Genomic DNA, 27,964 nt, shown 5'->3' on the forward strand with positions numbered 1-27,964 from the left:
GAAGAGGGAGTATGATGTTTTTATAGGCCTCCAGAGGGCAGACATTGCGACAGTGGGGGAAATTATAAGGAAACAGATTTTGATCCATTGTAAAGAAAAGCCTAACAATATGAGCTGTTCAGATGTGGAATGGACAGCCTAAGAAGCGAGTGGTTTCCAGTCTCTGAAAGTTTTCCAAAAGGGATTAGATTGGGACAGCTGGGTGGTGTAGTAGATAGAGAACTGGCCTTGGAATCACGAGGATTCAGTACAAATCTGGCCTTATACAGTTATTAGCTCTGTGACCCTGGGCAAGTCAATTAATCCTGATTACCTCCAAAAAAAAAAAAAAAAGAGAGAGAGAGAGAGAAATCAGATCATCATTTGTTTTGGGGCTGCTGTAGGTGGAATTCCTGTTCAGATCTGGCTTGGACAAGATCACCTCTGAGCTCCACCGCTCCAATGTTGAAGTTCTTTGGTTCACATGGCTGAAGGGTCCACCTAATAAAATGAAGTATAGACATTGAGATATTGCCAGGGAAGGTAGATTCTACCCAGGAGGTAAAAATGGAGATGAGATTTCTAGAGTAAGCCATTTATATTTCCATTCCTGATTTGTATGTTGGTCAACTTCTCAGACTGCAAGTGGGCAAGAACCCCATTTCATTGGGAGAACCAGGTGTGAACTGCAATGGGATTGCTTAGTGGTAATAAGACTACTACTGCTGATTGGAAGTTACAAATATTGACACAGTGCAGGAGGCTTCGGTATAAATAGCAGCTGAGCATTGATTAATTGATGCTAAGAGGCAGGTGAGGACTGTGGCCAAGATTCTGTTCAATCCAATAAGTATTTACTGAGTCCTTGTCCAATACTTACCTCTGTGGATGATTTCAAAGTAGGAAGAAGACACTAGGTTGGCACCTCAAGGGACTTACAGTCTCTGAAACAAATCAACATATAATTAAGATATCCTGTTAAGTTATTTAGTCTAAGAATCTGAGAGGCAATGTGACATAATGGAGAGAAAGCTGACTTTGGGATTAGGAAGACCTGAATTCAAGTCTTAGCTTAATACCTGGCCCATAATATATGTTTATTGATTGACTGACTGATACATACTATGTGACTCTGGGCAAGTCACTGAAACTTTGAGTTCCCTGGACAGATTTCTAAGACTATTGCATTGATAAAGGGAGTTTGGAAATCATGAGTCTGGTTCTAAAAATGAAGTAATTAGGGGAGGAAGGGAATGAGTATTTATATAGAGGCTGCTGTGTGCCAGGCACTGTGTTAAGTACTTTACAATTATCATCTCTTTTGATTTCCATAACAATCTTGTGAGGCAGGTGCTATTATTACCCCCATTTTGCAGTTTAGGAAACTGAGGCAGACAGAAGTAAAGTGACTTGCCCAGGCTCACAAAGCTAGTAAGCATCTGAATCTGGATTTGAACTCAAGCCTTCCATGACTTCAGGTCCAGCTCTATCCACTCTGATACATAACTACCTCTTATGTACAATTAGGGGCATGATATGTGATTTGGGCTGTGGGGCATTATATAGGTTATTATAGGGATCTCAGAGAAGAGAGAGACCCTCTCCCCTCTGAAATCATTCCTTTTACTTCCCATGCTTCAAACATTCCTATTCTTTAAAAATAAATCTATGATCATAGAGTTTTAAAAGTATCGAGTTCAAAGCTATCTTCCTTAAGAGCTTGTCCTCCATCTCTGTCCTGGAAGGAAGGTCAGGGAATGGCAGAATCTAACACCTTTGTGTGTAAAGCAAGAAGTTCTTAGATCCAGAGGGCCAGTTCAGAGATTCTTCTTGGATGTCAGTCAGCCTTGACTTTGAACTTTTGAGATTTTCATTGGGCATCATAGCACTTCTCCCCCTCTTTCTCCCCACAGTCTGAGGCTCTATGATATTTTCTGAATCCAGTTGAAGAAAATAAGGGATGAATGGGAAGCTGGCCAAAGACAGAGAGGTGTTGGTATGAAGTTCTTTTCTCTTACAAAATGTGAGTCTAGTACAGTGGTTCCCAGCCTGTAGACCATGGAGTCCATCAATCCATGCACATAACAAACATTGTCATTTTGTAATGAATTCTCTCAGTCATTACTAATAATATAACCCCTCTTACAAGGGCAGAGGAGTCTGAAAAAAGTTTTGTTGTGAAAAAGGTTCCTCTTCCTTGAAAAGGTTGCAGACCACTGATTTAGAAGCTTAGGAGCATAGGAAAGGCAGGCCCGGAGAGCTCCCTTGAAGACCACCCAGCTGATTAGCTCAGGATGGACAAACCACAAGGTTCTTGTAAGCAGGAAGCCAGTGTTATGTGGGTAGAGGATTGCAAGGAGATAGCTAGGGTTGCAATAAGGGGCTTTTCAATCCAGCAAGAGTGAATAGAAGTGATTCAAATGGTGAATCACTCTGGCAACATGACCTCATTCTAGGATTTTTCTTCCCTAGGATTCTTTTGGTTACCTTGTTGAGAGGAAGTGCTGGAGGGAAAGGTCCTTGGTTTAGGGACCTGCATTATTCAAACCTGGGAAAAGAAGAGCTCTTATGGTTGAGTGTGTAATTGGGTGTGTAATTCTAATAATTCTCTGATGAGTAATAATTATTAATTAATGGAATTCATCTTTTTCCCAGAGGCAATATAACATGAAAAAAAACCCCACAACCCACTAGAAAGCAGGAGGTCTGGGTTCTAGTTTTGTCTTCCTTTCACTAATTGATTTTGGGGAGTCATTTCAGTTTTTTTGTGTCTCAGCTTCTTCACGTAAATTCCAGGGGTGGGGAGGAAGTAGATTAGATGATTTCTGAAGTATTTTGCAGCTCTGATGTTCAATGATTTTATAATTCTAGGAAGTCAAGGTATTTCCTCAGGTCTGATACAGAAGCCCAAATCCTCCTCCCACCCCCGGAGAGGCAGGTCCCCAAACACGCTTGGCCTGCCTCAGACAGAACTAGGGAGGCTGCGATCTTGGGCTCCTCACTGCATTAACAAGACCAGTCCTGTCACCACATTCTGAGGGAGAAGAAATCTCTCTAGTTCCCACATTGTTCAGGATCCTCCCAGGTCAGGTGGTCATTACATCATGTGTGAGGAGGTTAGGTGGGCGAAAACATGCCACTTTTGAATGGGACCAAAAAAAATCACATCTAAGAACTTTGCGGGCTGTAGAAGGAGCAAAGATTCATGATCCTCTAAGCCTTCAAAAGACATTTACCATTGGCCCAAGTCTGGGTGGGATGGCAGTAACAACTACAACAGAAAATGGTAGTGGGGGAATTGGGAAGAGAACTGTACTGGAAGTCAAGGGAACTGGGTTTGAATCACCTTTGCTATGAAGGAGAGGTGTGACTGGGCTAGTCACTTTTTTCTGTGCCTTTGTGTACATAACTGTAAAATGGACTAGATCAGGAGTCCATAACCTGGGATCTGTAAACTTGCTTTTGTAACTACATTTCAATATAGTTCCTTTTGCAATCGTATGTGTTTTGTTTTATGTATTAAAAAACCTTATTTTAATAAGGAGGTCCATAGACTTTGCTAGACTGCCAGAGGAGTCCAGTGATACAAAAAGCCTCAAGAACTCATGGATTAGGTATCTAAGATTCCTTACAGCTCTGGTAATCTATGTTCCTCTTTGGTTTATGATCCAATCTCCTCTATGGGAAAACTTTTTATCCCGCTACCAGAGGTGGGCCACATGTGGCTTTTTGACTGAGTCCAAGTTTTAGAAAACAAATTCTTTTATTAAGGGAATTTGTTCTGTGAAGTTTGGATTCAAGGGGCTTCACTTGAGGACATAGAGGGACACATGTGGCCTGGAGGTCGCAAGTTCTCCAACCCTGTGGCACATGGTTTTAGCTAATCAGAGACCTCCCAGGAGAGGAAAGTCTCTCTATCAATGTTAATCAACCGCTGTTCCAAAATTCATAGCCTTGGACAGTGTCTTGGGGGCATCAACAGGCTACATACCTTGCCCAGAGTCACAGCCAGTGGAGGGCAGAGGCAGGACGTTGGTCCTAGTTATGATGACTCTGAGGCTGGCTCTGTCTCCACTCCACAACACTGATCTCTGTAGGCATGCCTCTATTAATGAAGAGGAAGCATGGTGATGATGCACTGTTAGAAACGGCGGCTGCCTTCAAGTCCTAGCTCAAGCCTCACCTTCTGCAGGAAGTCTTTGCTAGCCCTCCTTAATCTTGGTGCTTTCTCTCTGAGACTACCTTCAGTTTATTCTGTGTGTACCTCCTTTGTAGGTGGCGGTTTGCTCTTTGTTTCTCCCATTAGACTATAAGCTCCTTGAGGGTAGGGACCGTTTTTTGTTTGCTTCTTTGTTTCTATTGGGATTTCTGGTTTTTAGTATGTGGTTCTTCTTCAGGTATTTTCAGTGACTTTCTGTGATCTCTTTTGGAGTTTTCTTGGCAAAGATCCTAGAGTAGTTTGCCCTTTCCTTCTCCAACTCATTTTACAGATGAGGAAACTGAGGCAGACAGGGTTAAATGACTTGTCCAGGGTCATACAGCGAGGTGTGGTTTTTTTTGTTTTTTTTTTTTTGTTTTTTTTTGTCTGAGGCCACATTGAACTCAGGAAGAAGAATCTTTCTGACTCTAGAACTGGCACTCCAATCCAGTGCACCACCTCACTGCCCCATACTAGTAAGGGATTTAATAAATGTTTGTTGATGGAATTTTCTTCTTAGCCTTCCTCTCCTGTTGGCTAATGTCTGAAATCTACCCTTTCATTAACTTATTCATCAATCCACTCATTTGTTTATTCAAATAACAAGCATTTATTAGGCTTCCACTATGTGCAGAACACAGCTAAGTGTTTGGGACATCAAAGTTTAGATAAGACATAGTCCCTGCTTTAAAGAAGCTCACAGTCTAGCTATGATGGATACGATTTTAATATAGGTGACTCTAACAGACAGCAAAGAATGATGATTACATGAGAGTATTTCCCACAAAGTGCTTTGTAAGGCACAGGAGAATCTCTTTCCCAAGGAAGGTGGGGTGGGATCATGGAATGATTCCTGAAGGATGTGGGTGAGTTTGACTGTCCCAGATGGAATTCAACAAGCAAAGATGGAAGAAGGAAGTCATTCTAGGCATAGGATATAGAGATGGGAAGGGCTCACTGGACTTGGGGTGGGGAGCAGAGGTTATACGCAAGTCTTGCTGGAATGATGAGAAAGGAGGGAAAAGAAACCCAAGGTCATAGGTGATCCCTAGATAAGGCCTCATGCTGTCCTTGCAGAGATGGGTTCCTTTGCTTCTGGTGGGAAGGGCTTGGTGATGACAGTGGACAAGGGAAATAGAGCAGTGTTATGGCTATGTAGACTGTGGTTTACTCATGGCAGGCATCTGTTTTGAGCACAGAAACACTCTGTATTGGATTTCTCATCTCATCTTGGCCTTGGATACCCCAAGTTTCTTCATCCTCTTCAGCAGTCACTTCTACCATTGAACACAGAACCCTTCTCCTTTTCCTCTCTCTCCCCCCCAAGCAAGCCAATCAATGATTCTTTACAATCAAGACCCTTTATCAGGAGATAAAAATCTTTCATTCCATTATTAGAGATAAGTCTCAACTGTATTTGCCCCCAGGAGAGGAATCATACTGACTAAAAAGGGCATTTTCCCTAAGGAATAAGTAGGAGGGAATAATAATTTATGAGGTGCCTACTGTGTACCAGGCAATGTGCTAAATGCTTTTCAAATATCCCATTTTATAGTCATAACAACAGGGAGGGAGGAGCCATTATTATCTCCATTTTACATTGGAGGAAACTGAGGCAGAGGGAGGTTAAATAACCAATGAATGGTTAATTGGATCAATGACCTTTCTGACAATGACCAGTTGTCTCAGCTAGTAAATACCTGTGTTTGAATTTGAATTCATATTTTCCTGACCCCAAGCCTAGTTCCCTCTAAAGTATAACGTCTGTCAGCAAGTACATATATATCAGGTGCTTGTCTGGCTTGATGGGGAGGATAGTGAAAAGAGATGGAAGTACTGGGACCCTGAAGTGAGTGAAGGATCCCATTTGAAGGGGAACAGACAAAAGGAAAAGGAAAGGTATGGAGTAGGACCTGCCTTGACTTTCTTGGGTCTTTTTCAGCGATAGTGGTTGATTCTTCTGATACCCTGTGCCCTAGCTGGTCCTCCTAAAGCGTCTCTGCCAAAATATTCAGGGTGGGGGACTGTGGTGTTAGCAGCATGGCACATTCATCTGTGCAGACTGTTTGAAGGCTCTAGGTAGATTTGTCTATGACTGGTGTGTGAATTTTGCCAGGAGTCACCGTTTGATTCTTTCTCCTTTGCCCCCCCTCCATTGTGTCTGTTGACTTAACAAAGTTATTATTGAAGCTGTGCCAGTTAACCTCCAATCTCAGGGCTCTTCCACAAGCCCTGCATTAATTTAACTGCTTGTCCCACTTAGTAGTAACTGTGTCTGAGAAATCTTGATGAGACTTCAACCTGACTGGATCAGACTGGTGTTTCCCTCTGCATAACCCTTGTCCAATATGGTGCAGTAGAGATAAGGCTGGACTGGGGTCCAGGAGACCTCTGGGCCAGAAGATTGTTTTGGAGTTCTGGCGTTGAGACTTAAGAGTCATGCAATTTGGGGCAAGGCACCTTAAACCTTAGTTTTCTTATTTGTAAAATACAGATAATAATATTTGCTGGACCTACTGTACAAAGTTGAGGAAAGCACTTTGCAAATCACAAAGCACTATGTGAACGTTAGCTATTATTATTATTCCAGGTGCAGATGCTGTCTCTATCTCCCAGATCAACTGAAGGCACTGCTTCAGCTCCATAGGGGTTTTCTGCTTGACTCTTGACTCTCCCCTCTGAAGGCAGACCAGGCTGAACTTGATAAAAAGGCTGAATTCCAATGAGAACTTCACCCTTGAGTTCAGGGGTGGGGAACCTGCAGCCTTGAGATCCCATGTGACCCTCTAGGTCCTCAAGTGTGGCCAAAATAATTCTGTGAAGTTTGGATTCAGTCAGAGGGCTGCTCTTGAGGACCTAGAAGACCACATGAGGCTCTGAGGCCACAGGTTCCCTGTCCCTGCTCTAGTTTGTCTGGTTCTGCCTCATGCTGCTTCAGAACCAGGTCTATGGCCCTCTTCCTTAAAGCAGAAGACTTTGGGTGAGAGCATCCATTCATAGTTGGTCTAGGGAACAGGGAGATGAATCATTTGACTGATAAATATTTACTGAACTTATACTAAGACCTTGCTATTGTGCTAAGTCACAAAGGGATCCAATAAATTCCAAGACAGTGTCTCTGCCCTCAGCGAATTTAAAACTTAGTTGGGGAGACAAGACACGTACCCAGGAAAAGTTAACTAACAATAAAAGTCTATGAATACCTAAGTGGGATGGTGGCAATAGGAATTCAGAGGGAGGAAAAGCCATTTCCAGCTATGGTGACTGGAGAAGACTAACATCAGAGCTAGACCCTCAAGCATGGCTAGGACTTAGAAGGTCAGCAAGAGGTGGAAGGAACCACCTACTTTGGTATGTTTTTTTTAATTAAATGTTATTCTTTTCAATTAGCTAAAATATTTTTCTCCCACCTCCACTGAAAAAGAAAAGAAAAACAAAATCCATGCGACAAATATACAGAGTTAAACAACACAAATCTCCACGTTGGCCGCATTCCACAAATATATTTCTTCTGCTCCAGAGTCCATCGTCTCTCTGTCAGAAGGTGGGTAACATGCTTTGTCATGAGCGCTAGGGAATCCTGTTGTGTTGATCAGAATCCTGAAGTCTTTCTGAATTGTGTGTCTTACAGTGTTGTTATGGTGTAAATTGTTCTCCTGATTCTGCTACTTTCCCTTTGTATCAGTTCTTGTATACAAGTCTTCCCAGGTTTCTCTGTAACCAAGTAGATCTTTTTAAAAACAACAGCAACAACAAATTTAACTTTTCATTGATACCATTTGTCTTTACATCACAATAATTTCTGGAAAAGGGTTTCTTTTTCCCTTCCACGTTCAATTCTTAACTTGTAACAAAGAAGAAAAATGAAACAAAAACATCCCATACATAACCACCCTTGACAATCCTAGACATTTTATCCTAGTAGTTGTCTACTTCTTTCTCACGAGAAGAGACGTATGTTTTGTTATCTGTTCTTCATTATTTTTAGTAAATTCATTATTTTTTTAGTATGGGGTGCTCAGGGCAGATAAGCACTTCTGGTATGAGGGTTTGCCAAGTCCTTTTCAGGGCTCCTCAAGAACCTTTGGTGTCCACCTTCACCCAACTCTCATCTGTGGCTCCAAGAAGCTGTAACATGTATTGTAGCCACACTCCTGTCAAACCATCTGGGAGATGGGTCAAACCAGTTGAGGGTAACTGACAGGCCTCTAACCTGCTGGTGAATTAGGGGGTGTCTACCCCAAGCATGAAAAGACATTCTCTGGCATAATGAGCAGGTGAGAACAATTTGTTCCAATGGCCATGAAGGCGGCTGAAACAGTATGAGGTAGAAGAGCTTTGGAGACCTTAGAGCTTGGTCAGACATTAAAGACACCGAAGTCATTCACTGCATCCAAGGCTACTGCCAGCCATCTTGACTTTTGTCCTGACACTGGACTTCAGTGATTCTGGAAGAGCTAGTGAGGCTGATGACTTTGTGTAACTCTGCCTCATTTAAACTCAGTTCATGTGAAAGTCAAGATATCTTTGTAAAGGAAGGAAGAACAACATTTACTCAACAGACTGTTTTCCCTTAGTCATCTTTTCACTTATATTGTTGCAGTCACTGTGAATATTTTTCTTTGGGTTCTTTTTTTTTTTTTTTTACCTTTTTTAACTCTCATTTCAGACAAATCTTCCCATGTTTCTATTCATTTGTCATTTCTTACTGTACAGTCATATTCCATGATACCCATTTACCATAAGTTTTTTTTTTTTTTGGCCATTCTTCAAACAAGGAACATCTGATTTATTTCTAGTTCTTTGCAACCACAACTATATTGAGTGCTAGACTTGGAATCAGAAAGAGCTAAATTAAAATTCTCTTTCTGACATCTACTAACTGTCCTTGGTCACGTTATTTAATGTCTGTGTGCATCAGGCAATTCTGGTGCATAGTACTTTTTGCCATCAACCACCCCTCCCCCCCAGCTAGAAATTGAGTAATTGATTGGGGAATGGCCAAACAAATTGTGTTACATTAATGTAATGGAATATTAGGACAGCTAGGTGGTGCAGTGGATCTGAAGTCAGAAAACTCATCTTCCTGAGTTCCAATCCAGCTCAGAAGCTTATTAGTTATGTGATGCTGAGCAAGTCATTTGACCCTGTTTGTCTCAGTTTCCTTATCTGTAAAATGAGCTGGAGAAGGAAAAGGCAAACCATTCCAGTATCCTTGCCAAGAAAATTCCACATGGTGACAAAGAGTCAGACCCAATTGAACAACAAATGGAATATTATTACATCTAAAAAAATAATGATTATAAAGAATACAGAGAAACATGGGAATGTGTGTGAACTGATGCAAAGCAAGGTTAGCAGAACCAGGAAAACAATATATACAATGGTTACAACAAAATAAATGAGAAGAACTCCTAAATCAAGACTGAGTGCTATTTAATTAAAATGATCATGCTTGGCCGCAAAGGAAAGATGGTACCTGCTTTTTAACCTTTGTACTTCCCTCCCATCTTTGCAGAAGTGGGGGACTATGGATGTAAAATATGGCGTATATTGTCTGATGAAGTTCATGTGTTAGTTTTGATGAATTGCTTTTGTTTCCTCCTTTATCCTTTGTTACAAGGGAAGGCTTTTTGAAGAGGGATGGGGAGAGATATATTTGAAAATGCAGTAAATAGTAAGAATTATTTAATTTAAAATGAAAACAAGATAATAAAAATTAAACATGTAAATAAAGTAAGTACTTCAGTGAGTATTTTTGTGTTTTTTGACTTTTGTTTTAATGTTTGACTTCCCTAAGGGTATATACCCAGTAGTGGGAACACTATGTCCAAGAGGATGTCTGGTCTAGTGTCTTTTCTTCTGTAATTGCAAATGGATATTTAGAACATTTGGGCCTCGTTCTAAGTAAAGTTGTTTTTATTGCATCTTGTAGCCCATGAGGACCTCCTTGCATTCTAATCCTGTGCTTGGATTGTACTGGGCTAGGCCCAAGACAGAATTAGAAATGAAGGGACTTTATAGCTTATCTAATTTTAACCCTCTCATTTTACAGATAATTAAATGGAGAGCTAGAGAGGGGATGTGATTCTCTAGAGGTAATGACTAGAGTCTGGGTGTACTGAGTCCCAATCCTACTCTCTTTCTATATGTAACTGCTTGTTTTCATGAAAGTCTTCTTTCATGCCGAATCCAAAATTTTCTCATTTTGATCATGAGAAGTCTATCCAGGAGGATCTTCTCACTGTCACCCATGCCATGAACATTTCTGCCTCCACACTTTTGCTAACACAATTCCTTCTAACTTCAGTGTCCTTTCCGTTTCTTTCCACTTACCTCAATTCTTTTTGTTGTTGTTTAGTCATGTCTGATGCTCTATGACTCCATGGACTTTGTTTTCTTAGTTTTCCTGGCAAAGATACTGGTTGGTTGTTGTCCTTCGTTTTGAAGAGGACCAAAATGACTTCACCATGATAAAGTGAAATTTCAGTGTCCGACTGTGGCTGATCAGACCAATGTGAGCTCAGAATGCTCTAGCACAGGTTGGGCACAGATAGTCCATATGAATATTTGGGGTGGATACTCTAAATTTGCACATCCTACGTTTCCTTTGTGCTGTTTCAATTCTACTTTGCTTATAGATCACAGCACCTTTTCTGATGTAGGCACGCTATGCTGAGTGGTCCTGTGCCAGTGTCTTCCATGTTGCACAGTCAAATCCAAAGTTCTTGAGAGAGACCTTGAGAGTGTCCTTGTATCGCTTCTTCTGACCTCCATGTGATCACCTGCCCCATGTAAGTTCTCATAAAATAGTCTTTTTGGCAAATAGTACATTTTGCATTAGAACAGTGTGGCTAGCCCATCGGAGTTGCGTTCTCTGAAGCATAGTGTGAATGCTTGGCAGTTCAGCTCAAGCAAGGACTTCAGTGTCTGATACCTTATGCTGCCAGGTGATCCTTAGAATCTTTCTAAGACAGTTCAAATGGAAGCGATTCAGTTTCCTGGCATTGGTAGACTGTCCATGTTTCATGGCATACAACTATGAGGTCAACACAACAGCTCTGTAGACCTTCAGTTTGGTAGTCAGTCTAATACCTCTCCTCTCCCAAACTTTTCTTCAGAGCCTCCCAAACACTGAGCTAGCTCTGGCAATGCATGTGTCAACCTCATTGTCAATGTGTGTATCCCTGGAAAGTACACTACCAAAGTAAGTGAACTTATCCACAGCATTCAAAACTTCTCCTTTTGTTGTAATCAATGGTTCCACGTATGAATGGTGGGGTGGTGGCTGATGGAGCACTTGTGCTTTCTTGGTGCTAATTATTAGGCCAAAATTAGCACAGGCAGCAGAGAATTGATCCATACTTTGTTGCATCTCAGTTTCAGAGTCTGCATTGAGTATACAATCATCTGCAAACAGAAAATCATGCACCCACACTCCCTCCACTTTGGTCTTGGCTTGTAACCTTTTCAAATTGAAGAACTTGCCATCAGTACAGTAGTTGACCTTGATGCCGTGTTCATCCTCTCTGAAAATATTTGACAACATGGCTGAAGACATCATGCTAAAAACCATGGGAGCAAGCACACAGCCCTGTTTCTCTCCATTGGTGACTGGGAAGGCACGAGAGCTTTGTCCACTATCCAGAACCTGGGCAAACATGCCATCGTGAAATTGACATACTATACTGATGAACTTCTCTGGGCAACCAAATTTTGACATAATTTTCCATAAGCCTTCATGGCTCACAGTGTCAAAGGTCTTGGTCAGATCTGCAAATGCTGTGTACAGACCTCTGTTCTGCTCCTGGCATTTCTCCTGGAGTTGTCGGGTAGCAAACACCATATCAACTGTTCCTCAGCCCTTTCTGAAGTCATACTGGCTCTCAGGTATATAACCATCTTCCAGGTGAAGGATCAGTTTATAAAGAAGTACTCTAGCAAGAATTTTGCCAGCAATGACTAAGAGATAGACACCCCCCCCCCCCCCCCCCCCCCCCGCTGTGGTTGTTGCAGGACAATCTATTCCCTTTACCTTTATAGAGATGGATAATGGAGGCTTCCTTGAACTCCTGGGTGATAACCTCCTCTTGCCATTTAATCTGGAAAATTTCAGTCAACTTTTATATGAGCAATTGTCCCCCTACCTTGTAAATCTCAACTGGAAGAGAATCAGCCCCAGGTGCTTTGCCACATGAAAGGAGCCTAATGGCCCTCAAAACCTCTTCTTCAGTTGGAAGTTCAGCTAAGGAGGGATTGACTTCAACCTGAGGTAAACAGTCAATGGTCTCAGCAATGATTGATGATGGTTTGTTGAGAACACTATGGAAGTGTTCAGCTCATCTTTCTAGGATCATATCCTTATCACTAATCATTGTGGCTCCATCAGCAGTGAGTAGCTGTGATGTACCATAGGTTTCTGTTCCATAAATAGCTTTCAGGGAATCATAAAAGTGCTTTGGATTGTTACTATCAGTATAAAACTGAATTTCATCTGCCTTCTTACTGAACCAGGAATCCTGCATCTCTCTAAGCTTTACTTGTACTTTGCTTTTGATGGAATTAAATGCTGCCTTCTTAGAGGTGGATGAACTATCCTGCTGGTAAGTCCTGTGGAGGTCTCATTTTTCGTTTATCAGTTTCTGAATTTCCCCACAATTTTCTTCAAACCAATCTTGGTGTTTGCTATATGCTTCTCCAGTCTGTCCCCATTTTACAGATGAAAAACTGGGGCGCATAGGGGTTAAATGACTTGCCTAGGGTCACACAGCTAGTAGGTGTCTGAGACAAGTTTTGAATTCAGATCTTCCTGACCCCACATCTGGTGCTCTAACCACTGTACCATCTAGCTGCCTCAAGATGTTTACTCATCTGTGAACAAGTTGTATACCCCTAGTAAAATATAAACTTCTTGAGGGCAGGAACCATCTCATTTTGGCATTTCTGTTCCTGGCACCTAGCATTTAATAAATGCTTTTTGATTGACCTATTCAAGGTCACGAAGGTAGCAAGGAGTGGAGCCAGGGACACACAACACAGGGAGATTCAAACAGAGACACAGAAAGGCACCTAGGCAACCAGACTCCTCCCGTTCAAGTCACACCTGGCTCTTTTGCTCCATTTTCTCCCAACTTCATCAGCTTCTCAATGACAGGATAAGGGTCACTCTAGGCACACCCTCCTGGAGGCCTAGGCTTCCCCCTCCCCTTGTTTGCTGGCTCCTGGCAGAGAAAGTGAGGGGGTGAAACCTTGATGCCCTCCAGAGCACTATTGGCAGGAAGGAGCTGCTGCCTTCCTGCTCAGGATCCCACGGCCCACCCTTCTTTATTGTGGTAACAGCTTCATGAAAGGCCAACTTAACAGTGACCATGGTTAATACCAGTTTAATCCAATTATCTGAGTTGCTGGTGTTAGGTTACTGGTGGATGTCCTTTCCGCTCTTTTTTCTCAAGACCTCACAGTCCCTTTGCCAGGAGTTCTTATTCTGGGCCTAAAAATCTTTCTTTCAAACTTTCCAGAACTTTTTCCAGAGAATCCCATCCTGCATCTGGGCAGAATTTTTTAGTCGAATGTATGGATTTAAGAAATGCCACATTACTAGATGGCTTCTCTGAGGGTCTCCCCCTCCTCCCAGTATGGTGCCCTGTCACTGACTGGAGGGAACCAAGTGGTAGGAGAGGGTGGCATCCTTTTAGATCCATTCATGACCTAGCTTATGGTACTTTTTGAGGTCAAAGGTATACAAAAGCAATAATATCACACTCATGGATTAAGCACCAATTCTGTGCAGAAGACTGTGTCAGGTTCTAGAAATGTAGGTAATGCAGGACCCCCTGTCCTGTAGTAGCTTACAGTCTCATGACTGTGAATTCCTTATGGATACTCCTGAATGTGGAAAGAGAGGTGTATTTTCTTTTGCTCTTTTATTTTTAGAGGGGAGAAGGCAAGGCAATTGGGGTTAAGTGACTTGCCCAAAGTCACACAGCTAGTAAGTGTCATGTAACTGAGATCAAATTTGAACTCAGGTCCTTCTGACCCTAGGGCCAGTGCTGTATTCACCATGTCACCTAACTGCTCCTTTTCCTTTGTTCTAAGATGATCTATGACCATCAAGGGTAAGTGAGAATGAGGAGGAAGATTTAAAGGGGATAGGGGCCTAGTCCTGGTTTTCTAAGGACTGAGCCAACACATCTCTGTTTACTGTGTCCATGCCCAGTACCATCTTGGTAGGCGCAGATATCTTATTTTTGTATAGCTTTTCTGCATTGTTCATTTCACTTTTCAAAGCATGTGTCTATCTCTCACCTACTTATCTGTCACACATCTAGTTACACAACTACTTTGTAAGGTAAGTAGGGGAGATATTATTTCTCTTTTACAAATGAAGAAACTAAGGCACCGAAAGGCTTAGTGACTTGCCCAGAGTCACAATTTAGCGAATGACAGAGCAGACCCTAGAACCCAAGGTCTCCTGGCCCAATGCTCTTTCTACTTGAACAGCGATGACTTGTGAATCATCTCCTCATCTTTGGTCTTCCCAAATTCCCACCAACTGAGAATCTCCCAACTGATGAGTGACAGTGGGCCCTACCCCACAGAAGGGTTCCCGTGTAAACATGAAGGAAGACCTTGGGATGAACTATTTCTAAGGTGAGAAAATAGAAACTAGTTCACCAAGCCCTTGGGGAATAACTGTGGTTGGCATAAAAAAATAACCTTTCTCCCTCAGGCAGATGGATGCTTTCTGTGATAGCTTGTGCTAGTTACTTGTTAGAGATATATTTCTGTGGCCTGTGAGTGACCTGGGGACTCATCTCTTACTTATATGAATGTGCAAAACTTCTCAAAATGCCCCAGGGGCGTCTGTGGTCTGCACACCACACCACGTAAGCCATGCCCTGTTATGTCCTCCCTCAGCCTTCTCTGTCTGAACTGGCTGATTTCCAAACCTTCCTGTGTTCTGGGACTAGGGTGTGATGTCAGCAGGCAGAACGCAGAGGACTTGGGCTTAGCTGTGCACAGGGAATCTCTTTGGGATCTTGAAGGTCAAGAAGGCCATATCTAAACCCCAAGGTTAAAGCCCAGCATTGAAAACAATCCAGAGAGTTAGACGTAGAAAGGCACCGGCCTCGTCAAGGTTGGTCTGGGGTAAAATTGTGACACTGTGGGGTTTGTGTCCGATGCCTCACTGCTACCCCTTTTGACCTCCCTCTCCCCTTTCCAGAATCCCTGCCACCCTCTTCTTTCCCTCCCCCTCATTTTGCCTATTTTGTGATCCAATTTTTTCAGGGCCTTGTTCTCAGGGGCTGTTAGAATTCGACTCTTTCCCCTTCTCCACACCCACTGTAAGGCCTACCCTAGTGTTAGCTGTCAAAGGTTGTTAGCAATTTAAAGAGGGGCTCAGGGACAAAGGAATAAATTTCTAAAGGAGAAATTTCAGACACAATGGCAGGCAGGGAAGAAACATTTTTTTTTAGCTGAGGTGGGCCCAAGAGGCCCTCAAATTACTTGTTCTTTAATATCCAGCTTAGTTCTTGCCTCTTCTAAAAGGATTCCCAATAGGAAGACAGCATGGTATGGAGGAATGTACTGGTGCTAGAATCAGGGGAGCTGGGTTCAGATGGTATCCTGGAGCTTACATCTCCGTAAACTTGGGCAATTCAGGTAACTTTCTTGTACTTCATTTTCTCATCTGTAAAATGAGAAGGTTGGTCAGGTGGTCTCTGAGGTCCCTTCAGGTTCTACATCTATGATCTTTTGGCCCTTCTGGCCTCTAATGATCTTCCCCTCCTTTGAATTTGTATGATTTTGATAGCCTGGGCCATAATAATTAGTCCTGCCTTGACACTGTTTGCTGTTATTTTTCCTGCTTTAGTCCCATCTCACTAATTAGAGCATATATTTCCTGACAAGGATCATATCTTCTCACATCCCCTAAGTTCCCATCAAGGAGCCAAGACCACAGTGGTCACTCAATAATTATTTGTTGAGTGATGCTTCATTACTGTTTCTTATGGTCATTAGGAAGATGGATAAAGTAGCATGGTAAAGGTGGGAGGTTTGAGAAGGAAACAAGGAAAAAATGTTTCAATTAGCTAAATAGGTAGTATGTCATAACCATCTATTTCCCAGAGTCATTGAGGGACCTGTACGACCTGGAGTTGAGAGCCCACAATAAGCCTTTGTGGCTTGTTGGGGAGATATTTGTATGTTCAGTGTATATATAGCCTATCTAATAGGAAGGGTCTCATCCCCCACCATATGGTATGAGGCTAAGAAACTGCTTAGAACAGTGAAAAGCACCCTGATTTTGGAGTAAGGAGACCCAGGTTGAAATCTTAGCTCAGCCATTTACTATCTGTGTGACCTTGGACAAGGTCTGGTCCTTAATTTTATATATAAAATGAAGGTACCTTTCAGCTGATAAAACTAGTACCAAGTGGGATTCATTCTGACCCTGGGGATCCATCCATCAGATAGTTATTGATCTAAAGGCTCAAGCCTGAGAGCCCCCACCTCTCTTTTGTTTGGACTAAGGGACTGAGGGAGTTGATCACTGACAGAGAGGAGATATTTCTGCTAGTCTACCTACTTACCTTCTCAAATCTAACATTACCTAGTTCTTATGGACTTATTGTCCTCTCCCCACCCTTTCCCCCATGACTTCTGGAACTCTGGTCCTACCATTAACACACTGCCCCTCATTTTAGACCTTGTCCTCTCACAATCCCATCTTTGATGCTTCTGGAAACCTGGCTCTCCCCAGAAGATCCCATATACCCTTGTAACCCTCTTTAGTACATGTGGCTGTTTTTCTTGTACCTCTTAAAAAGGACAGTCAGAGGAGGAGGAGGAGTTCCTCTCCTCAGTCCCTTCCACAAAAATATCTTCTTCTCCCCTCCTCTCTTCCTTTGAGGTTCACTACATCTACCTATATCTTCTCATTCTGTTCCTTATAACTATAATCTCCTGGTCTTCAAGTAATTTTCTCTTCTTTATAAAATAATTCAGTACCTGCCTCAAAGTCTTCTTGTTTATTCTTGCTGATGGGAATGGGATCTGAAACCCTAAAAGGAAATGTATTTGGGATCTAGATCCCCAAAAGTTCCTTTTCCTCAGAACTCAGTGTCCCCCCCCCCCTTGCGTTTGCCTGAGGCATAGACCCATCCCAGTAATTCTTTCAATTGTCCTTTCATTGTGGTCCCCTATCCAGCCCAGCCCTTCATCATCTGTTATCTCTGGACCACCCCAGGCTACCTCACACCTTTAATCCCAACTAAACCTTTCTCTGTTACCTCCTCCAGCCAAATCTTCCCACAATCTTTTTCCCTATAAAAAAGGTCAGTCTTGTCCCTACCAAATGTGCAGATTCTTAAAAATCCTTCCCGCCTCTATTGGCTGTATAATAAACCTTGTCTCTGACTGAAAGAAGGCTTGAGTGTTTGAATTCTTTTGAGGCAGACCTGCACCTCTAGACTGCAAAATTATCTCTTCACTAATTAGCTAGAGGTCTTCAATATACATGTCGATGTCTCCTTGAACACTTGCCAAGTTCAAATGACTCAACCATGATCTTTGTCTTCATTCTATCTCAGCTTTTCAAGATAATAGTAATAGCTTAGATTTCACCATCACCCATGATGATCTTGAACTATGAAATGCCCATCTTTGATCACAACTTCTTTCTGTTTTTTCTTTTGCTTCACCCCTATTTTTTATCTTTGCCATGACTTCCAGTCTCTCTATCCCTCCCTGTTCTCTTACTTCATAATTTCTCTGTCTGCATTTTCCTCCATTTATAGTCTTGACTCTAGAGTTCACTACTTCCATAATATGATGTCTTCCACTCTTGAAGTCCCTTCCATCATTCACACCTTGCCAGTCCTCAGCTGTGTGGAACCCCTATACGTAACACCTCCTCTGCCCCTGCTTGTTGATTGCTCAATGCCATACAGGAAATCAAATAACTATAATGACTGGGTCCACTCCATATTCATATTATCTAGTTTCCCTTGGGACCTTATTGCTGCTTGGCAGTTCTTCCATTTTTCACTGATTCATTCTCTATCACACTTCCAGAAACTTCTGTTTTAAACCTTCTCTTCTCTCCTCAAACCCTCTATGCCACTCCCCACCCCCTCCAGCACATGACCTTTCCTCCTACTTTCCTGAGAAAATCCAGGCCATCTGTCATGAGCTGGCTCATCTTCCCTTCTCTATAGCTCAAAAATCTCCTACATGTTCACCCACTTTTTCTTCCTTTGCTCTAGTCTCTAAGAAAGTGGTAGCCCTTCTTGCCAAGCAAGGTCAGCCCCTTTACTCGATTTCAACCCTTCTTGTTTCCCCAGAGAGCTTGCCCAATCAATAGAATCAACCAACATTATTTCCTTCCTCTTCCCCCACCCCCTTCACTCTTCCTTCAGCTAATGGCTCCTTCCCTGCTGCCTACAAACTTGCCCAGATCTCACCTCATTCTTAGAAAACCATTCCCTCAAGCTATCATCCTATATCTCTTCTTCCTTTTAACTGCCAAACTCTGGAAAGTCATCCACTCTTGTAGCCTCCATTTCCTCACCACCCACTCATTTTCAGTCCCTTACAATCTGGCTTCCAACCCCACCACTCTCCTGAAACTGTTCTCTAAAAGGTTACAGGCAATCTCTTAACTGTTAAATTCAATAGCCTTTGATTTTTCTTTTTTTTAAAAAAAATTATAGATTAATTTTGTTTTGTCATAGCAAACACTTTATGGAAGATGGGAATTAAGCTGGGTCTTGAATAATCAGTAGAATTTAGACAGACTAAAGAAAAGAACCAGGCCTCTCTTGAATGTTACTTCTGTCAAAACAGTGCCTTTATAAATTGCTAAGAAAGGAGGGATGTCACCCTTCAACCTTGAAAGTATGATATTAACGTTGACTGTTGAATTTCACCCAAATTTTGTTGTCTCTACATGTTTCTTGTTTTTTCCATTGCTGTACTTATTGTTTATTATGTTTTCTTATCTCTGCTTTACTTTAGTCTGCATCTCTTAATAAAAACCTTTCCACATCTCTTCACTGTTTCGTATTCAAAATTCCCAATAGCAGAATTTCCATTTCATGAATATATCAGTTTAATTCATCCATTCCCCAATCCACTGGGCACATATTTTGTTTCTAGCTTTTTTATTTTCATAAACGATGTTACTTTGAATATGTATTTTTTCTGTGCATGGTTCTTTTCTTGCTGACAATAACCATGTTGGAGTATAGTTCCAATAGTGGAATCCCTAGGTCAAAGGGTATGTACATTTTAGCAAGCGTCCTTTGCATGATTCCAAGTTGTTTTTCAGAACAGCTGAATCACTTCACAGATTTGTGACAGTGAATTAGTATGCCCATATCTCCACAGCTCTTTCAACCATAGAAAGAAGCACTGGACCTGGAGTTAGGAAGCCCTGGGTTCAAATTCCTGATAGGCATTTAGTGCATGACTCTGGGCAAATAACAGTCTCTGGATATCAGGTTTTTTTCATCTGTAAAATGAAAAGGTTGGACTCAAAGTGGTACTAAATCTATGTTACTATGATTTTAAAAAAAAAACTATGGCTTTGAAGAAAATTTTTGGAATGTTTTAATGTATATTTCTCTGGTTATTAGTGATTTTGAATACTTTTTTCAGGTGGTTGTTGAAAATGTGTATTTCGCCTTTTGGAAACTGTTCATATCCTTTGTCTCTTTGTAACTGGAAAAGACTCAGTCGTATAGATTTGTGTCAGTTCCCCACAGAATTTGAATGTTAGACATTTATCAGAGATGTTTAATATGGGGCAATAACTTTTCTTCTAATTCTAATTGGGAAACCTGTAACCTTCCATTCAACTCTGGATTTTTTATGGTGTGGCTTTATACTTAGATCATTTATCGATTTGTAATTTTTCTTGCATATGGTATATGATATTATCATTATTGTTTTTGTTTTTCATCTATGTCTAACTCTATGGGACCCCGTTTGGAGTTTTCTTGGCAAAGATACTAGAGTGGTTTTCCATTGTTCTCTACAGCTCATTTTATAGTTGAGGAAACTGAGGCAAACAGGGTTGAAGGCAAACAGGGTTGAGTGACTTGCCCAGAGTCACACAGCTAGGAAGTGGCTGAGGCTGGATTTGAACTCAGGTCTTCCTGAGTCAAGGTCTGGTGCTCCATCCACTGTATCACCTAACTGCTTAATGATGTTGATCCAACCCAATTTTTTTCCAGACTGGTTTTCAGTTTTCTCAGTAGCTCTTATCAAATATAGTCCTTTTCCCAATATTTCTGTCTTCTTGGGTTTATCAAATACTGGAAAGCTAGGTTTTATTTCTTCAGTTTACTCCACTGATCTACTTTTATATTTTTTTATCCAGAACCCAAAGAGGTTGAATAATTATCACTTAGTGTAAGATCTGGTAGTACTGAATTCCCCTCCCTTTTCCTTTTTTTTCATTATATCCCTTGGTAATTTTGACCTTTCATTCCTCCAAATGAGTTTTGTTATTATTTTGTCTAATTCTATGTAGTGTCCTTCAAATCACAGAGGAAGTCCCCCAGAGAAGATCAGGCCTATATTCAACCATATCTCATGGATCTGCAAAATCATTGTTCCCAAGATCCCACTTTTAATAGGCAGAAGGCACAATTAGTTCAAAGCAAAGGCTTTAATGAAATGATGTGCTGAGAAAATGAGTAGCAATAAAACCTTTGCCCCACATGCCTGGAACACATTCTCCTAAAAATATACACATCATCAATGGAAAGAATGGAACTATATAGGGAACAGACATGGACAGGCAAACACATAAGGAACATATATGGCTGAGATATATGTGTGGAGGTATAGGCAATGAGGAATACACATGATCAGCATATCTGTGGACAGAAAGCTTAATGTGTTTGATATTACAGGACCACAAGTGTCTTCAAGTAATTTCATTGTGCTGCTCTCACTTGATATGTATTCTCTGCTAGATTTGTAGTCTACACTGGTTGTTGCTAGGTATCATTCCAATCTGCAAATGGCTATATAGTTACTCTGCTTTCAGCTGAAGCCTTTGATTTTAATCCTGTCTCTGCCTCATGGGAAGAATGGACTCTTCCATGTCCTTTTAGTTTAAAGGTAGAGACATCCATTCATCAGTTAATTAGCTGTCCTTGACTTGGTCATTTAATACCAACAATAGCCCTAAGGAAAAAACAAAACAAACAAACAAAAAGCCCCACCTTCTCAGCTTTTTTTTTTTTTTTTTTTTTGGAATGGCCTGTCCATTCTTTTCCAGAGTTTTGGCTAGAAGGTCATTCTATCACAATCAAGAGATTCTTTGCTCAGGTGCCATGTTGATAGAAAGCAGGTTCCTTCCAATTAGCTAATGTGCACAAGTTTACTCTTTTATTTTGGATGAACTTCCTTATCACTGGGTCAGGGTTTCTTTCTCTAGGCAACCTCAGTCTAGCTTATGGTGAACATTCCATATGCTTCCCAATTTTAGTCTCCAAAGGCAAAAAGATGCCTGTTTGTCATCAAAATAAGGGCTATACACTCAATAACTATCAAAGAGCTTTGGAGTTCTCCAGTTTTTCACCCATAAATTCCTTCCATTTTTCTATATAGATGAGTGTGAGAGTCTTGGAAGATACAGAGTCATGGCTAAATCTGGAACCGAAGAATATTTTCTCTTTTCTACCTAGCCACAATCCTGACCTTTAATAAGCATAAATGACAATTCAGAGCCTAAAGGGACTTTGAGTTGACCCTTATATACACAGTTCATTGTTGTTATTTTTAGTCTTAATGCATCTTGCCCTCTCCACTGTTTTGGATAATATTGCACACCTCTTTCATCAAGCTGTTCTCTCCTCCTTCGGCTTTCATGTCTCTCCCATCTCTTGTCCTACCCCTCCAGCAACTTCTCACACTTTTTTCCTGGACCAGTCTATCTCATACTCCCTAAGCATGGGTGTCCCTCAAGGCTCTGTTCTTGGCTCTTTTCACCTTTTGCTCTTTTCCTTTCTCGATCTTATTTGCTCCAATTTTCCTTTCTATACCAATGACTCCCAAATGTATATATCCAGCTCAAATACTTCTCCCGAATTGTAGTCCTGCATCATCAACCATCTGCTGAACACCTCTATCATCATGTGCCACTTGGCCTCTTAAACTCAACATATTTCAAATTAAATTTATTTTTTTTCTCCCTTGATTCTATCTCTCAATCAAATTTCCCAATTTTTGTTGATGTCACTGCCATGCTCCCAGATAACTAGGTCCATAATCTGAGTCATCTTTGACTCTTCACTTCGTCCTGTCCCCTTGCCTTAAAGTAGCACACATCTTTTGATTCCACATTCACAACTTCTTGTACCCATAGAGCAGGCCAACCTAATTTGAATCCTCATCATCACACCCAGACTGCTGTAATAACAATCTAATTGTTCTTCCTGCTTCTATCCCCTTCCCTCTTTACCCAATCCTCCAGGAGAACTGCCAAAATAATTTTCACAAATCTATGTCATGCCCTTGATCCAAAACTGTTAATGTTTCCTTATTGCCTCTAGAATAAAACGCCTCAGTCTTTGGGTTGGGAGGGCTGGCCTCCTAAATCTGCCTCCAACCTACCTACCTTGCAAGTTGATCTTACATAATTATCTCTTCCCACATTCCATATTCCAGCCAAACTGGATTAGTAGTTCCTTAATTTTGTTTCTTCTGTGCATTTGTACAAGCTAGAATGAGCTCCCTCCTGATATCCATCTTTCAGAATCATCTTTCTTTAAGGTTCACTTTAGGTATCACATTCTCTGCGAAGCCATCTCTGTCCTACCTCCAAGATTGTACTACTTTCTCCTCCAAGTTACTTTGTGTTTACTTTGCCCGCGAACATATTGTATCCTAAGTAGAGAGCAGCGTCCTTGAGGGCAAGGATAATTTTGTCTTTGTCTTTGCATGGTGCCTTGCACTTGGTAAGTAAATGTCTTATTCAATTATTATAAAAATGTTTGTAGAATTGAACTCAGTCTATCTAATTCTATCCTTCAAGCATGTGGGATCACCTTATAGCAGAATCTTTTGGATCTATTCATAACGAAGACCTCTTTGTTGGGGATCGAAATGGACTGCCTGATGTCAAATTTCCCTTTATCAGAGATGATGGTGCCAGTAACAAAGTACATTGATGCAATGCTTTGGAGATGATAAAGCTCTTTATATACATTACTGCTTTTGTGTTTCATAATATCCTTGTGAGATAAGAATTGTAAGTATAGAATTCACATTTTATAGGTGAGGAAATTGAGGGCAGAGGGAATAAGTGTCTTCCCATGGACAGAGAACTAGCAAGTTTCACAAGTGGGACGTGAAGAAGGATTTTCCTGACTCCGAGTCTGACACTCTATCTGCTACATGACATTGAGATTATTTTTCTCTTTCCTTGAACAACATTTATGCATTAGCCATGGTCCATTTTGTATTAAAGTTATTAAATTTTTTATTAAAGTATGGCCTGTATTCCTCTACCAGATTATAGTTCTATGAAAGCCAAGACCATGCTCTATTCATCTTGCTAGCCCTGCCAGAGTCTAGTGCAGTTCTCAGCCTATGGGAGGTACACAGCAAAATGTTTCTTGGTTTATATTAAAATAAAGGGAGCAACTAGTGTATTAATAAGGTGCTAGTATTGGTTACAACCATATAATGATTATAAAGTCTATTATTTTTGGTCTGTAAGGTATTTTCTAGTTTGTCCCCTTTTTCTGGGGTGGCATAATATAATCGTTTAAGAACAGCTGCGTGTACCAAAGATGGAAGAGGGGATAGGAGTCATTTTGTTCTTGCTGTTGAGTTTTTTCTGTTGTACCTGACTATTCATGACCCCATTTGGTTGACTTTTTTTGCAAAGATACTAGAATGGTTTGCCATTACCTTCTCCATATAATTTTTTTTAACAGTTGACGAAATTGAGGCAAACAAGGTTAAGTGACTTGCCCATGGTCACACAGCTAGTATCTGGGGCCAGATTTGAACTCAAGTCCTCCTGACTCTAGGATGGGCACTCTATCCATTGTGCCACTTAACTTCCCGAAAGCCAAGAACAAAAACAAAGAAGGGGCACAGACTTGTCAGAAAAGTGACCAGAAAACACAAACAGGACTAGATGTGATCAAGGTCAGTATATGCCTTGGGCATTAATATTAGTTTTTATGAATGCACATATTTTTAATGCTAGAAAATTCTGATCTCTAGTACATGATTTGTTTTGTGATAAATCAAATCATATGTGTCACAGTAAAGACTCAAGACTTCTACTTCACTTCAACACAAAAGACTTAAACTTTTCAAATTTTGCTTCTGGGGCACAAATGCCTTGTTTTGGTTTTGATGGAAAGTTAGAACTCAGAATGTGCTGAAGTTTACAAGTCATGCTATATTAAATGAAAAGGTTTTTAAAGCTATGTTTGATGCAGCAAGGGACTGAACAAAGAAGGATGAGATAATTTGTTCATGAGGGAAAGATGGTTTAATATTAAGAGATGACTGAGAAGATAGAACTACTTAGTTCCCATTTTATTTCCTCTTGTTCCATCATGGAAGAAAGATCTTCAAAACAGAAAAGGAACAGAACAGACATTAAAAAGGAATCAAAGATTATGGCAGTGCTGCTGCTGCTGCTGCAAGTCATTCTGTCAAGGCTTTGACTGGTTCTTTGCAAAGAAAAGTTTATGAAATAACACAAGCTTTTGCATAACATAGTGTGTGAGTGTGTATGTGTGTGTGTGGGTGGGTCCTTCGTTGCCAAAGAAGACCATGCCATCAGAGAAATGATGACATGACTTGCACTTGACTTTGTTTTGAGTGAGGGAGGTCTGCCAGCCTCACTTCTCCTCCAGAGCCATTTGAATCCAGTGACCAGATACTCATCAGGATGACTGAAGATGACCCAGGATGAGGCAGTTGGGGTTAAGTGACTTATCCAAGGTCACACAGCTAGTGAGTGTCAAGTGTCTGAGGTGAGATTTGAAGTCAGGTCCTCCTGACTACTGCATTGGTGCTCTATCTACTGCACCACCTAGATGCCACCCACAAAGGAGCCTAAGTCACTGAGGACCCTGGGTGCTGCATTTCTTCTTCCTGACGAAGGGATGAAACTTTTGTGGGAACAGAACTGGAAGGCAGAATATTCCGCTATAGTGGTAATTTAAAAAAAATCTATCTGTGGAAGGAGATCGAGGGAGAATGCTGGTGAGAGAGACATCAGGAAGCAGCAGCGAAGATGGAGGACTCCTTCTAGGAGACTTAACTCTTGGCCTCTGAAGAGCTGGAGTGTTTTCCTTTCTCTGGCATGCTGTTTGATTAAGAGAATCTAATAGGGAATAACTGAATTATGGTGACTTGGAGAAACCACCGGAAACATGTTGAATTCACTCCATTTTCTGTTTCTTCCTAATTTATTGAGTCATACATAGCTTATTACCAAATGTTTCTCTCCTGTTTTGAATTTAGCTTATCAGTGATTTGCATTTTTAAATCATGCTTTGTTCAGATTAAGATAATTTTAATTGTATCCTGACAGTGATTTTGCTATACAAAATATGATAAGGGAGTAGGGGTAGAGAAAACTGTGAGTAATTACTGGGCACCGATATGCTGTAAGTGGATTAAAAGTCTCAAAACCCAGATGAACTAAATCTCACAGTTCAGAAAAAAAAAAAAGGAAGATACACTGCTGGTAATCTTTGGGGAAAAAATGATGAGGTTCTAGGAAACTGGAGGTCAAAAAAAATTTGGTATATTTTTTTTTTAAGAGAGAGAAAGGTAGATATTGGAAATTGCACACAGGCAAATGATATAATTTCCCAGAAAAAAAAAATTTTAAACAGATTAGTAAATAGATTGCTTCCAAAAGGAAGTGGTGATTATTAGAAGGTAAAATGGGTTAATAATAATAAGTTGGGACAGTAGGTAGCATAGTGGGTAGCCTCTTGGACCTGAAGTCAGGAAGACTTCCCAAGTTCAAATCTGGCCTCAGACACTTAGGCACTGTGTGACCCTGGACAAATCCCTTAACCCTATTTGCCTCAGCTGTAAAATGAGTGGGAGAAGGAAATGGCAAACCACTCCAGTAACTTCGTCAAGAAAACCCTAAATGACATCATGAAAAGTTGGACATGACTGAAAATGACTGAACAACGACAAGTAATACTTCACATTTTTATAGCATTTTAAGGTTTTCAACGTTCTTTCTTCACAACAGCCCTATGATGTCAGCAGTTCAAGTATTGTTATTTTAATTTTATAGATGAGAAAACAGGCTTAGAGGTGAAGTGATTTGTCAAGGATCCCACATTGTGATTGAATGAGGCCAGATTCAAAGCCAGGATTTCTGGTTCTAATTCCAGCTCTCTGTTCATTAAGAAAATATCTTTTATAGGCCCAGTCACATTCTTACCTACTCTGAAGCTGATGCCTGCTGGAACTGGTTTGTTTTTCTCCAACTTCAGGTGTTCCCCTTTCCCATGTGGAGGTTATTGGGAAACCTCAGACATGCAGATGTCTCCCATCTTTCAGAGCTCTGTCCTCATTATTCCCATATTCTAGAATTGCCAGGGTGGGATAGTGTTGGAGGAATATTGTACTGAGATCCAGCACTAGACCAAGCAGTGCTGGCTAGCTCTTCAGGTTTGGGACAGGGTGAGTCTGCTTCCATACACTGACTCAAGCCTCTATTCTCCCTAAATAACCACAAAGCAATACTCACCCTGGCTGTGAACCCAGGCCTCCAGGAATCCATGCCCAGAGTCACCCCCAAACTACTAAGGACTCACAACTGACATCTCTCAAATTGCCTGGGGCTCTATCCCACAAAAACACAGATGGGCTCACCATCTCTTAGCTTCTGCATAATCATGTCCCTCCCTAGCCTATCTCTTGCCTCAGACTCTTGATACTATTAATTCTCTTGACCATAACATTCACTCTCCATCCCCAGTCCATTCTCTATACCTTGTGTGCCCTCCACCCCCAAATGCTGCCTTAGCGATACCCACATCCACAAATTATTAGTGTTGGAAGAACTTCCCGCCTTCCCTTTTAAAACCCAGGGGGATACTTATGGATTTTGAGCAGCTGCACTTTTTTCTTTTTTTTTTTGCCTTCCACCCACAGCTGTCTGCCTTTCAAATTAGGCATCCCCAAAGTCCAACAAAGTCAGGACTATCCGAGTACTGAAAATTCTGACACAGGCACATCTGAGAGACTAGGGAAGGGATGAGGAAGGATTGGGAAGGACATAGCTGTAGCTGATCTTGTCATCCAGTTATCCCAGTAGTCTCTGGTGTTCTTTCTGTGAAGTGGAAAGGGAATGCCATACGAGAAGATCAGGACCTTGGACCCCAGGGGCTCACCCTAAAGTGGTATCACCTGGTTCTCTGTTTTTTCTGACCTTTCACTAGCAGCAAGGTAATGGCCAGCCAATCACTGCCCTTTGGTTGGTCTGTTGCTTTCAGTAGCTTTTATGTGGATAATAGGGATAAACAGGTGAGCCCCTTTGATTTGGGGAACTCTGAGCCCCTTCTAGAAGCTGGACCATTTACGTTCTGGTTGAAGGCCTTGGTGCTTTGGGATGATAAAGTAATTCCCTCTTTGGCCAGTGAACCAGTCTACTCAGTAGACTTTAATATGAGAGATAACTTCCCTTGTTGCTTCTTTCTCCTGAACATGTGACATGGAAATTTCTTTCTCTGGAACTTCCTGTATAGGGGAGGAACAGGGACTTTT

At 41.2% G+C, this 27,964-nt stretch overlaps 1 long non-coding RNA gene across 1 annotated transcript; it reads right to left on the reverse strand.

Annotated features, from left to right (window-relative positions):
• Window positions 1–380: 380 nt before the first annotated feature.
• Window positions 381–26,881, reverse strand: LOC140506313 (uncharacterized). The gene is made up of 3 exons (XR_011967875.1): window positions 26,637–26,881; window positions 860–923; window positions 381–480 (listed from the first exon to the last, which is right to left on the reverse strand). It is a non-coding gene; the product is annotated as an uncharacterized lncRNA (long non-coding RNA).
• Between the last annotated feature and the right edge of the window lie 1,083 nt (window positions 26,882–27,964).

Source organism: Notamacropus eugenii, chromosome 5 (genome assembly GCF_028372415.1).
Source record: "Notamacropus eugenii isolate mMacEug1 chromosome 5, mMacEug1.pri_v2, whole genome shotgun sequence".
Lineage (NCBI taxonomy): Eukaryota > Metazoa > Chordata > Mammalia > Diprotodontia > Macropodidae > Notamacropus > Notamacropus eugenii.